This window comes from Lissotriton vulgaris, chromosome 8 (genome assembly GCF_964263255.1).
Source record: "Lissotriton vulgaris chromosome 8, aLisVul1.2, whole genome shotgun sequence".
NCBI classification, from domain to species: domain Eukaryota; kingdom Metazoa; phylum Chordata; class Amphibia; order Caudata; family Salamandridae; genus Lissotriton; species Lissotriton vulgaris.
The window spans coordinates 1532104644-1532118396 of NC_141696.1; the positions used below are offsets into that span (position 1 = coordinate 1532104644).

The 13753-nt window shown below is 38.5% G+C and overlaps 4 non-coding genes across 4 annotated transcripts in view; all 4 read right to left on the reverse strand.

Moving 5' to 3' along the window:
• Nucleotides 1-3400: 3400 nt before the first annotated feature.
• On the reverse strand, nucleotides 3401-3473 carry TRNAF-GAA (transfer RNA phenylalanine (anticodon GAA)). Its single transcript has one exon. It is a non-coding gene; the product is annotated as a tRNA-Phe (tRNA).
• Nucleotides 3474-6258: 2785 nt separating this feature from the next.
• On the reverse strand, nucleotides 6259-6331 carry TRNAF-GAA (transfer RNA phenylalanine (anticodon GAA)). The gene has a single exon. It is a non-coding gene; the product is annotated as a tRNA-Phe (tRNA).
• A 5164-nt stretch (nucleotides 6332-11495) lies between these two features.
• TRNAF-GAA (transfer RNA phenylalanine (anticodon GAA)) lies at nucleotides 11496-11568 on the reverse strand. Its single transcript has one exon. It is a non-coding gene; the product is annotated as a tRNA-Phe (tRNA).
• Nucleotides 11569-13641: 2073 nt separating this feature from the next.
• Nucleotides 13642-13753, reverse strand: part of LOC147700134 (5.8S ribosomal RNA) — a 154-nt gene continuing 42 nt past the window's right edge. Inside the window, exon 1 of the ribosomal RNA XR_015299610.1 lies at nucleotides 13642-13753. This exon is cut by the window's right edge and continues 42 nt beyond it. This is a non-coding gene — a ribosomal RNA (5.8S ribosomal RNA).

Below are 13753 nucleotides of genomic sequence, written 5' to 3' on the forward strand. Positions count from 1 at the left end.
GGTCTTCATACTTTAATTTGAACCATTTAACAAAATAGATGCAGGACCTGGATTTTTAACCTCATATGGTAGAGATATGTTTTAAGGAGTCCTGTATCATTCCCCAGTTAACTGGTGCAATGGGTAAATAGCATTTTTGGGATCCAGGTTAGGTAGTTGTTTTTTTAACTCTGAATGGACTAGCACTATATTACCCAGATATATTTGGCATGAGTAGGTAAGCAATGTCATCTGACTACTGACATCTGTGTTCAAGGGGAAGTGGAATGTGATGCAGACAAGAGTTTACTTTACAAAAAAGGACAAAATGGAAAACATTCATAGTCAAACCTGAAGGCAAGATAGGTGGAAGAAAGTTTAAAAGGAGGACAGAAAGCAAAGTCTATGTTGAATTGATCATTTTGTAGATCAGTTGATAAAAATGTTGATAGAGAAAAAAGTACTACAGCTGATTCCAAGACCTATTTTGTTAGAAGCAAGGAGCCTCTCAACAGTGCCGAAACCCAGGATTGAACCAGGGACCTTTAGATCTTCAGTCTAACGCTCTCCCAGCTTAGCTATTTTGGCCTGCTTATAGCTGTGGTCTTCATACTTTAATTTAAACCATTTAACAAAATAGATGCAGGACCTGGATTTTTAACCTCATATGGTGAGATATGTTTTAAGGAGTCCTGTGTCATTCCGCAATTAACTGGTGCAATGGGTAAATAGCATTTTTGGGATCCAGGTTAGGTAGTTGTTTTTTTAACTCTGAATGGACTAGCACTATATTACCCAGATATATTTGGCATGAGTAGGTAAGCAATGTCATCTGACTACTGACATCTGTGTTCAAGGGGAAGTGGAAGGTAATGCAGACAAGAGTTTACTTTACAAAAAAGCATGAAATGGGAAATATTCATTGTCAAACCTGAAGGTAAGAGAGGTGGAAGCAAGTTTAGAAGGAGGACATAAATCAAAGTCTATGTTAAATTGATTGTGTTGTAGATCAGTTGGAAAAAATTTGATGAATAGAGAAAAAGTACTACAGCTGATTCCAAGACCTATTTTGTTAGAAGCAAGGAACCTCTCAACTGTGCCGAAACCCGGGATTGAATCAGGGACCTGTAGAGCTTCAGTCTAACGCTCTCCCAACTGAGATATTTCGGCCTGCTTATAGCTGTGGTCTTCATACTTTAATTTAAACCATTTAACAAAATAGATGCAGGACCTGGATTTTTAACCTCATATGGTAGAGATATGTTTTAAGGAGTCCTGTATCATTCCCCAGTTAACTGGTGCAATGGGTAAATAGCATTTTTGGGATCCAGGTTAGGTAGTTGTTTTTTTAACTCGAAATGGACTAGCACTATATTACCTAGATATATTTGGCATGAGTAGGTAAGCAATGTCATCTGACTACTGACATCTGTGTTCAAGGGGAAGTGGAATGTGATGCAGACAAGAGTTTACTTTACAAAAAAGGACGAAATGGGAAACATTCATTGTCAAACCTGAAGGCAAGATAGGTGGAAGGAAGTTTAAAAGGAGGACAGAAAGCAAAGTCTATGTTGAATTGATCATTTTGTAGATCAGTTGATAAAAATGTTGATAGAGAAAAAAGTACTACAGCTGATTCCAAGACCTATTTTGTTAGAAGCAAGGAACCTCTGAACTGTGCCGAAACCCGGGATTGAACCAGGGACCTTTAGATCTTCAGTCTAACGCTCTCCCAACTGAGCTATTGCGGCCTTCTGATAGCTGGGGTCTTCATACTTTAATTTGAACCATTTAACAAAATAGATGCAGGACCTGGATTTTTAACCTCATATGGTAGAGATATGTTTTAAGGAGTCCTGTATCATTCCCCAGTTAACTGGTGCAATGGGTAAATAGCATTTTTGGGATCCATGTTAGGTAGTTGTTTTTTTAACTCGAAATGGACTAGCACTATATTACCTAGATATATTTGGCATGAGTAGGTAAGCAATGTCATCTGACTACTGACATCTGTGTTCAAGGGGAAGTGGAATGTGATGCAGACAAGAGTTTACTTTACAAAAAAGGACGAAATGGGAAACATTCATTGTCAAACCTGAAGGCAAGATAGGTGGAAGGAAGTTTAAAAGGAGGACAGAAAGCAAAGTCTATGTTGAATTGATCATTTTGTAGATCAGTTGATAAAAATGTTGATAGAGAAAAAAGTACTACAGCTGATTCCAAGACCTATTTTGTTAGAAGCAAGGAACCTCTGAACTGTGCCGAAACCCGGGATTGAACCAGGGACCTTTAGATCTTCAGTCTAACGCTCTCCCAACTGAGCTATTGCGGCCTTCTGATAGCTGGGGTCTTCATACTTTAATTTGAACCATTTAACAAAATAGATGCAGGACCTGGATTTTTAACCTCATATGGTAGAGATATGTTTTAAGGAGTCCTGTATCATTCCCCAGTTAACTGGTGCAATGGGTAAATAGCATTTTTGGGATCCATGTTAGGTAGTTGTTTTTTTAACTCGAAATGGACTAGCACTATATTACCTAGATATATTTGGCATGAGTAGGTAAGCAATGTCATCTGACTACTGACATCTGTGTTCAAGGGGAAGTGGAATGTGATGCAGACAAGAGTTTACTTTACAAAAAAGGACGAAATGGGAAACATTCATTGTCAAACCTGAAGGCAAGATAGGTGGAAGAAAGTTTAAAAGGAGGACAGAAAGCAAAGTCTATGTTGAATTGATCATTTTGTAGATCAGTTGATAAAAATGTTGATAGAGAAAAAAGTACTACAGCTGATTCCAAGACCTATTTTGTTAGAAGCAAGGAACCTCTCAACTGTGCCGAAACCCGGGATTGAACCAGGGACTTTTAGATCTTCAGTCTAACGTTCTCCCAACTGAGCTATTTCGGCCTTCTGATAGCTGGGGTCTTCATACTTTAATTTGAACCATTTAACAAAATAGATGCAGGACCTGGATTTTTAACCTCATATGGTAGAGATATGTTTTAAGGAGTCCTGTATCATTCCCCAGTTAACTGGTGCAATGGGTAAATAGCATTTTTGGGATCCATGTTAGGTAGTTGTTTTTTTAACTCGAAATGGACTAGCACTATATTACCTAGATATATTTGGCATGAGTAGGTAAGCAATGTCATCTGACTACTGACATCTGTGTTCAAGGGGAAGTGGAATGTGATGCAGACAAGAGTTTACTTTACAAAAAAGGACGAAATGGGAAACATTCATTGTCAAACCTGAAGGCAAGATAGGTGGAAGGAAGTTTAAAAGGAGGACAGAAAGCAAAGTCTATGTTGAATTGATCATTTTGTAGATCAGTTGATAAAAATGTTGATAGAGAAAAAAGTACTACAGCTGATTCCAAGACCTATTTTGTTAGAAGCAAGGAACCTCTCAACTGTGCCGAAACCCGGGATTGAACCAGGGACCTTTAGATCTTCAGTCTAACACTCTCCCAACTGAGCTATTTCGGCCTGCTTATAGCTGTGGTCTTCATACTTTAATTTAAACCATTTAACAAAATAGATGCAGGACCTGGATTTTTAACCTCATATGGTAGAGATATGTTTTAAGGAGTCCTGTATCATTCCGCAATTAACTGGTGCAATGGGTAAATAGCATTTTTTGGATCCAGGTTAGGTAGTTGTTTTTTTAACTCTGAATGGACTAGCACTATATTACCCAGATATATTTGGCATGAGTAGGTAAGCAATGTCATCTGACTACTGACATCTGTGTTCAAGGGGAAGTGGAAGGTAATGCAGACAAGAGTTTACTTTACAAAAAAGCATGAAATGGGAAATATTCATTGTCAAACCTGAAGGTAAGAGAGGTGGAAGCAAGTTTAGAAGGAGGACATAAAGCAAAGTCTATGTTAAATTGATTGTGTTGTAGATCAGTTGGAAAAAATTTGATGAATAGAGAAAAAGAACTACAGCTGATCCCAAGACCTATTTTGTTAGAAGCAAGGAACCTCTCAACTGTGCCGAAACCCGGGATTGAACCAGGGACCTTTAGATCTTCAGTCTAACGCTCGGCCAACTGAGCTATTTCGGCCTTCTGATAGCTGGGGTCTTCATACTTTAATTTGAACCATTTAACAAAATAGATGCAGGACCTGGATTTTTAACCTCATATGGTAGAGATATGTTTTAAGGAGTCCTGTATCATTCCCCAGTTAACTGGTGCAATGGGTAAATAGCATTTTTGGGATCCAGGTTAGGTAGTTGTTTTTTTAACTCTGAATGGACTAGCACTATATTACCCAGATATATTTGGCATGAGTAGGTAAGCAATGTCATCTGACTACTGACATCTGTGTTCAAGGGGAAGTGGAATGTGATGCAGACAAGAGTTTACTTTACAAAAAAGGACAAAATGGAAAACATTCATAGTCAAACCTGAAGGCAAGATAGGTGGAAGAAAGTTTAAAAGGAGGACAGAAAGCAAAGTCTATGTTGAATTGATCATTTTGTAGATCAGTTGATAAAAATGTTCATAGAGAAAAAAGTACTACAGCTGATTCCAAGACCTATTTTGTTAGAAGCAAGGAACCTCTCAACTGTGCCGAAACCCGGGATTGAACCAGGGACCTTTAGATCTTCAGTCTAACAATCTCCCAGCTTAGCTATTTTGGCCTGCTTATAGCTGTGGTCTTCATACTTTAATTTAAACCATTTAACAAAATAGATGCAGGACCTGGATTTTTAACCTCATATGGTGAGATATGTTTTAAGGAGTCCTGTATCATTCCGCAATTAACTGGTGCAATGGGTAAATAGCATTTTTGGGATCCAGGTTAGGTAGTTGTTTTTTTAACTCTGAATGGACTAGCACTATATTACCCAGATATATTTGGCATGAGTAGGTAAGCAATGTCATCTGACTACTGACATCTGTGTTCAAGGGGAAGTGGAAGGTAATGCAGACAAGAGTTTACTTTACAAAAAAGCATGAAATGGGAAATATTCATTGTCAAACCTGAAGGTAAGAGAGGTGGAAGCAAGTTTAGAAGGAGGACATAAAGCAAAGTCTATGTTAAATTGATTGTGTTGTAGATCAGTTGGAAAAAATTTGATGAATAGAGAAAAAGTACTACAGCTGATTCCAAGACCTATTTTGTTAGAAGCAAGGAACCTCTCAACTGTGCCGAAACCCAGGATTGAACCAGGGACCTTTAGATCTTCAGACTAACGCTCTCCCAGCTGAGCTATTACGGCCTGCTTATAGCTGGGGTCTTCATACTTTAATTTAAACCATTTAACAAAATAGATGCAGGACCTGGATTTTTAACCTCATATGGTAGAGATATGTTTTAAGGAGGCCTGTATCATTCCCCAGTTAACTGGTGCAATGGGTAAATAGCATTTTTGGGATCCAGGTTAGGTAGTTGTTTTTTTAACTCTGAATGGACTAGCACTATATTACCTAGATATATTTGGCATGAGTAGGTAAGCAATGTCATCTGACTACTGACATCTGTGTTCAAGGGGAAGTGGAATGTGATGCAGACAAGAGTTTACTTTACAAAAAAGGACGAAATGGGAAACATTCATTGTCAAACCTGAAGGCAAGATAGGTGGAAGAAAGTTTAAAAGGAGGACAGAAAGCAAAGTCTATGTTGAATTGATCATTTTGTAGATCAGTTGATAAAAATGTTGATAGAGAAAAAAGTACTACAGCTGATTCCAAGACCTATTTTGTTAGAAGCAAGGAACCTCTCAACTGTGCCGAAACCCGGGATTGAACCAGGGACCTTTAGATCTTCAGTCTAACGCTCTCCCAGCTTAGCTATTTCGGCCTGCTTATAGCTGTGGTCTTCATACTTTAATTTAAACCATTTAACAAAATAGATGCAGGACCTGGATTTTTAACCTCATATGGTGAGATATGTTTTAAGGAGTCCTGTATCATTCCGCAATTAACTGGTGCAATGGGTAAATAGCATTTTTGGGATCCAGATATATTTGGCATGAGTAGGTAAGCAATGTCATCTGACTACTGACATCTGTATTCAAGGGGAGGTGGAAGGTAATGCAGACAAGAGTTTACTTTACAAAAAAGCATGAAATGGGAAATATTCATTGTCAAACCTGAAGGTAAGAGAGGTGGAAGCAAGTTTAGAAGGAGGACATAAAGCAAAGTCTATGTTAAATTGATTGTGTTGTAGATCAGTTGGAAAAAATTTGATGAATAGAGAAAAAGTACTACAGCTGATTCCAAGACCTATTTTGTTAGAAGCAAGGAACCTCTCAACTGTGCCGAAACCCGGGATTGAACCAGGGACCTTTAGATCTTCAGTCTAACGCTCTCCCAACTGAGCTATTTCGGCCTGCTTATACCTGTGGTCTTCATACTTTAATTTAAACCATTTAACAAAATAGATGCAGGACCTGGATTTTTAACCTCATATGGTAGAGATATGTTTTAAGGAGTCCTGTATCATTCCGCAATTAACTGGTGCAATGGGTAAATAGCATTTTTTGGATCCAGGTTAGGTAGTTGTTTTTTTAACTCTGAATGGACTAGCACTATATTACCCAGATATATTTGGCATGAGTAGGTAAGCAATGTCATCTGACTACTGACATCTGTGTTCAAGGGGAAGTGGAAGGTAATGCAGACAAGAGTTTACTTTACAAAAAAGCATGAAATGGGAAATATTCATTGTCAAACCTGAAGGTAAGAGAGGTGGAAGCAAGTTTAGAAGGAGGACATAAAGCAAAGACTATGTTAAATTGATTGTGTTGTAGATCAGTTGGAAAAAATTTGATGAATAGAGAAAAAGAACTACAGCTGATCCCAAGACCTATTTTGTTAGAAGCAAGGAACCTCTCAACTGTGCCGAAACCCGGGATTCAACCAGGGACCTTTAGATCTTCAGTCTAACGCTCGGCCAACTGAGCTATTTCGGCCTTCTGATAGCTGGGGTCTTCATACTTTAATTTGAACCATTTAACAAAATAGATGCAGGACCTGGATTTTTAACCTCATATGGTAGAGATATGTTTTAAGGAGTCCTGTATCATTCCCCAGTTAACTGGTGCAATGGGTAAATAGCATTTTTGGGATCCAGGTTAGGTAGTTGTTTTTTTAACTCTGAATGGACTAGCACTATATTACCCAGATATATTTGGCATGAGTAGGTAAGCAATGTCATCTGACTACTGACATCTGTGTTCAAGGGGAAGTGGAATGTGATGCAGACAAGAGTTTACTTTACAAAAAAGGACAAAATGGAAAACATTCATAGTCAAACCTGAAGGCGAGATAGGTGGAAGAAAGTTTAAAAGGAGGACAGAAAGCAAAGTCTATGTTGAATTGATCATTTTGTAGATCAGTTGATAAAAATGTTGATAGAGAAAAAAGTACTACAGCTGATTCCAAGACCTATTTTGTTAGAAGCAAGGAACCTCTCAACTGTGCCGAAACCCGGAATTGAACTAGGGACCTTTAGATCTTCAGTCTAACGCTCTCCCAGCTTAGCTATTTTGGCCTGCTTATAGCTGTGGTCTTCATACTTTAATTTAAACCATTTAACAAAATAGATGCAGGACCTGGATTTTTAACCTCATATGGTGAGATATGTTTTAAGGAGTCCTGTATCATTCCGCAATTAACTGGTGCAATGGGTAAATAGCATTTTTGGGATCCAGGTTAGGTAGTTGTTTTTTTAACTCTGAATGGACTAGCACTATATTACCCAGATATATTTGGCATGAGTAGGTAAGCAATGTCATCTGACTACTGACATCTGTGTTCAAGGGGAAGTGGAAGGTAATGCAGACAAGAGTTTACTTTACAAAAAAGCATGAAATGGGAAATATTCATTGTCAAACCTGAAGGTAAGAGAGGTGGAAGCAAGTTTAGAAGGAGGACATAAATCAAAGTCTATGTTAAATTGATTGTGTTGTAGATCAGTTGGAAAAAATTTGATGAATAGAGGAAAAGTACTACAGCTGATTCCAAGACCTATTTTGTTAGAAGCAAGGAACCTCTCAACTGTGCCGAAACCCGGGATTGAATCAGGGACCTTTAGAGCTTCAGTCTAACGCTCTCCCAACTGAGCTATTTCGGCCTGCTTATAGCTGTGGTCTTCATACTTTAATTTAAACCATTTAACAAAATAGATGCAGGACCTGGATTTTTAACCTCATATGGTAGAGATATGTTTTAAGGAGTCCTGTATCATTCCCCAGTTAACTGGTGCAATGGGTAAATAGCATTTTTGGGATCCAGGTTAGGTAGCTGTTTTTTTAACTCGAAATGGACTAGCACTATATTACCTAGATATATTTGGCATGAGTAGGTAAGCAATGTCATCTGACTACTGACATCTGTGTTCAAGGGGAAGTGGAATGTGATGCAGACAAGAGTTTACTTTACAAAAAAGGATGAAATGGGAAACATTCATTGTCAAACCTGAAGGCAAGATAGGTGGAAGAAAGTTTAAAAGGAGGACAGAAAGCAAAGTCTATGTTGAATTGATCATTTTGTAGATCAGTTGATAAAAATGTTGATAGAGAAAAAAGTACTACAGCTGATTCCAAGACCTATTTTGCTAGAAGCAAGGAACCTCTGAACTGTGCCGAAACCCGGGATTGAACCAGGGACCTTTAGATCTTCAGTCTAACGCTCTCCCAACTGAGCTATTGCAGCCTGCTTATAGCTGTGGTCTTCATACTTTAATTTAAACCATTTAACAAAATAGATGCAGGACCTGGATTTTCAACCTCATATGGTAGAGATATGTTTTAAGGAGTCCTGTATCATTCCGCAATTAACTGGTGCAATGGGCAAATAGCAGTTTTGGGATCCAGGTTAGGTAGTTGTTTTTTTAACTCTGAATGGACTAGCACTATATTACCCAGATATATTTGGCATGAGTAGGTAAGCAATGTCATCTGACTACTGACATCTGTATTCAAGGGGAGGTGGAAGGTAATGCAGACAAGAGTTTACTTTACAAAAAAGCATGAATGGGAAATATTCATTGTCAAACCTGAAGGTAAGAGAGGTGGAAGCAAGTTTAGAAGGAGGACATAAAGCAAAGTCTATGTTAAATTGATTGTGTTGTAGATCAGTTGGAAAAAATTTGATGAATAGAGAAAAAGTACTACAGCTGATTCCAAGACCTATTTTGTTAGAAGCAAGGAACCTCTCAACTGTGCCGAAACTCAGGATTGAACCAGGGACCTTTAGATCTTCAGTCTAACGCTCTCCCAACTGAGCTATTTCGGCCTTCTTAAAGCTGGGGTCTTCATACTTTAATTTAAACCATTTAACAAAATAGATGCAGGACCTGGATTTTTAACCTCATATGGTAGAGATATGTTTTAAGGAGGCCTGTATCATTCCCCAGTTAACTGGTGCAATGGGTAAATAGCATTTTTGGGATCCAGGTTAGGTCGTTGTTTTTTTAACTCTGAATGGACTAGCACTATATTACCTAGATATATTTGGCATGAGTAGGTAAGCAATGTCATCTGACTACTGACATCTGTGTTCAAGGGGAAGTGGAATGTGATGCAGACAAGAGTTTACTTTACAAAAAAGGACGAAATGGGAAACATTCATTGTCAAACCTGAAGGCAAGATAGGTGGAAGAAAGTTTAAAAGGAGGACAGAAAGCAAAGTCTATGTTGAATTGATCATTTTGTAGATCAGTTGATAAAAATGTTGATAGAGAAAAAAGTACTACAGCTGATTCCAAGACCTATTTTGTTAGAAGCAAGGAACCTCTCAACTGTGCCGAAACCCGGGATGGAACCAGGGACCTTTAGATCTTCAGTCTAACGCTCTCCCAACTGAGCTATTGCGGCCTGCTTATAGCTGTGGTCTTCATACTTTAATTTAAACTATTTAACAAAATAGATGCAGGACCTGGATTTTTAACCTCATATGGTAGAGATATGTTTTAAGGAGTCCTGTATCATTCCGCAATTAACTGGTACAATGGGTAAATAGCATTTTTTGGATCCAGGTTAGGTAGTTGTTTTTTTAACTCTGAATGGACTAGCACTATATTACCCAGATATATTTGGCATGAGTAGGTAAGCAATGTCATCTGACTACTGACATCTGTGTTCAAGGGGAAGTGGAAGGTAATGCAGACAAGAGTTTACTTTACAAAAAAGCATGAAATGGGAAATATTCATTGTCAAACCTGAAGGTAAGAGAGGTGGAAGCAAGTTTAGAAGGAGGACATAAATCAAAGTCTATGTTAAATTGATTGTGTTGTAGATCAGTTGGAAAAAATTTGATGAATAGAGAAAAAGTACTACAGCTGATTCCAAGACCTATTTTGTTAGAAGCAAGGAACCTCTCAACTGTGCCGAAACCCGGGATTGAATCAGGGACCTTTAGAGCTTCAGTCTAACGCTCTCCCAACTGAGATATTTCGGCCTGCTTATAGCTGTGGTCTTCATACTTTAATTTAAACCATTTAACAAAATAGATGCAGGACCTGGATTTTTAACCTCATATGGTAGAGATATGTTTTAAGGAGTCCTGTATCATTCCCCAGTTAACTGGTGCAATGGGTAAATAGCATTTTTAGGATCCAGGTTAGGTAGTTGTTTTTTTAACTCGAAATGGACTAGCACTATATTACCTAGATATATTTGGCATGAGTAGGTAAGCAATGTCATCTGACTACTGACATCTGTGTTCAAGGGAAAGTGGAATGTGATGCAGACAAGAGTTTACTTTACAAAAAAGGACGAAATGGGAAACATTCATTGTCAAACCTGAAGGCAAGATAGGTGGAAGGAAGTTTAAAAGGAGGACAGAAAGCAAAGTCTATGTTGAATTGATCATTTTGTAGATCAGTTGATAAAAATGTTGATAGAGAAAAAAGTACTACAGCTGATTCCAAGACCTATTTTGTTAGAAGCAAGGAACCTCTGAACTGTGCCGAAACCCGGGATTGAACCAGGGACCTTTAGATCTTCAGTCTAACGCTCTCCCAACTGAGCTATTGCGGCCTGCTTATAGCTGTGGTCTTCATACTTTAATTTAAACCATTTAACAAAATAGATGCAGGACCTGGATTTTTAACCTCATATGGTAGAGATATGTTTTAAGGAGTCCTGTATCATTCCGCAATTAACTGGTGCAATGGGCAAATAGCAGTTTTGGGATCCAGGTTAGGTAGTTGTTTTTTTAACTCTGAATGGACTAGCACTATATTACCCAGATATATTTGGCATGAGTAGGTAAGCAATGTCATCTGACTACTGACATCTGTATTCAAGGGGAGGTGGAAGGTAATGCAGACAAGAGTTTACTTTACAAAAAAGCATGAAATGGGAAATATTCATTGTCAAACCTGAAGGTAAGAGAGGTGGAAGCAAGTTTAGAAGGAGGACATAAAGCAAAGTCTATGTTAAATTGATTGTGTTGTAGATCAGTTGGAAAAAATTTGATGAATAGAGAAAAAGTACTACAGCTGATTCCAAGACCTATTTTGTTAGAAGCAAGGAACCTCTCAACTGTGCCGAAACCCGGGATTGAACCAGGGACCTTTAGATCTTCAGTCTAACGCTCTCCCAACTGAGCTATTTCGGCCTGCTTATAGCTGTGGTCTTCATACTTTAATTTAAACCATTTAACAAAATAGATGCAGGACCTGGATTTTTAACCTCATATGGTAGAGATATGTTTTAAGGAGTCCTGTATCATTCCGCAATTAACTGGTGCAATGGGTAAATAGCATTTTTTGGATCCAGGTTAGGTAGTTGTTTTTTTAACTCTGAATGGACTAGCACTATATTACCCAGATATATTTGGCATGAGTAGGTAAGCAATGTCATCTGACTACTGACATCTGTGTTCAAGGGGAAGTGGAAGGTAATGCAGACAAGAGTTTACTTTACAAAAAAGCATGAAATGGGAAATATTCATTGTCAAACCTGAAGGTAAGAGAGGTGGAAGCAAGTTTAGAAGGAGGACATAAAGCAAAGTCTATGTTAAATTGATTGTGTTGTAGATCAGTTGGAAAAAATTTGATAAATAGAGAAAAAGAACTACAGCTGATCCCAAGACCTATTTTGTTAGAAGCAAGGAACCTCTCAACTGTGCCGAAACCCGGGATTGAACCAGGGACCTTTAGATCTTCAGTCTAACGCTCGGCCAACTGAGCTATTTCGGCCTTCTGATAGCTGGGGTCTTCATACTTTAATTTGAACCATTTAACAAAATAGATGCAGGACCTGGATTTTTAACCTCATATGGTAGAGATATGTTTTAAGGAGTCCTGTATCATTCCCCAGTTAACTGGTGCAATGGGTAAATAGCATTTTTGGGATCCAGGTTAGGTAGTTGTTTTTTTAACTCTGAATGGACTAGCACTATATTACCCAGATATATTTGGCATGAGTAGGTAAGCAATGTCATCTGACTACTGACATCTGTGTTCAAGGGGAAGTGGAATGTGATGCAGACAAAAGTTTACTTTACAAAAAAGGACAAAATGGAAAACATTCATAGTCAAACCTGAAGGCAAGATAGGTGGAAGAAAGTTTAAAAGGAGGACAGAAAGCAAAGTCTATGTTGAATTGATCATTTTGTAGATCAGTTGATAAAAATGTTGATAGAGAAAAAAGTACTACAGCTGATTCCAAGACCTATTTTGTTAGAAGCAAGGAACCTCTCAACTGTGCCGAAACCCGGGATTGAACCAAGGACCTTTAGATCTTCAGTCTAACGCTCTCCCAGCTTAGCTATTTTGGCCTGCTTATAGCTGTGGTCTTCATACTTTAATTTAAACCATTTAACAAAATAGATGCAGGACCTGGATTTTTAACCTCATATGGTGAGATATGTTTTAAGGAGTCCTGTATCATTCCGCAATTAACTGGTGCAATGGGTAAATAGCATTTTTGGGATCCAGGTTAGGTAGTTGTTTTTTTAACTCTGAATGGACTAGCACTATATTACCCAGATATATTTGGCATGAGTAGGTAAGCAATGTCATCTGACTACTGACATCTGTGTTCAAGGGGAAGTGGAAGGTAATGCAGACGAGAGTTTACTTTACAAAAAAGCATGAAATGGGAAATATTCATTGTCAAACCTGAAGGTAAGAGAGGTGGAAGCAAGTTTAGAAGGAGGATATAAAGCAAAGTCTATGTTAAATTGATTGTGTTGTAGATCAGTTGGAAAAAATTTGATGAATAGAGAAAAAGTACTACAGCTGATTCCAAGACCTATTTTGTTAGAAGCAAGGAACCTCTCAACTGTGCCGAAACCCAGGATTGAACCAGGGACCTTTAGATCTTCAGTCTAACGCTCTCCCAGCTGAGCTATTTCGGCCTGCTTATAGCTGGGGTCTTCATACTTTAATTTAAACCATTTAACAAAATAGATGCAGGACCTGGATTTTTAACCTCATATGGTAGAGATATGTTTTAAGGAGGCCTGTATCATTCCCCAGTTAACTGGTGCAATGGGTAAATAGCATTTTTGGGATCCAGGTTAGGTAGTTGTTTTTTTAACTCTGAATGGACTAGCACTATATTACCTAGATATATTTGGCATGAGTAGGTAAGCAATGTCATCTGACTACTGACATCTGTGTTCAAGGGGAAGTGGAAGCCCCAGCCGCGTCCCGGGGAAGCCCCGGGGCGATTGACGATCGAGCGACCCTCAGACAGGCGTAGCCCCGGGAGGAACCCGGGGCCGCAAGGTGCGTTCGAAGTGTCGATGATCAATGTGTCCTGCAATTCACACTAATTCTCGCAGCTAGCTGCGT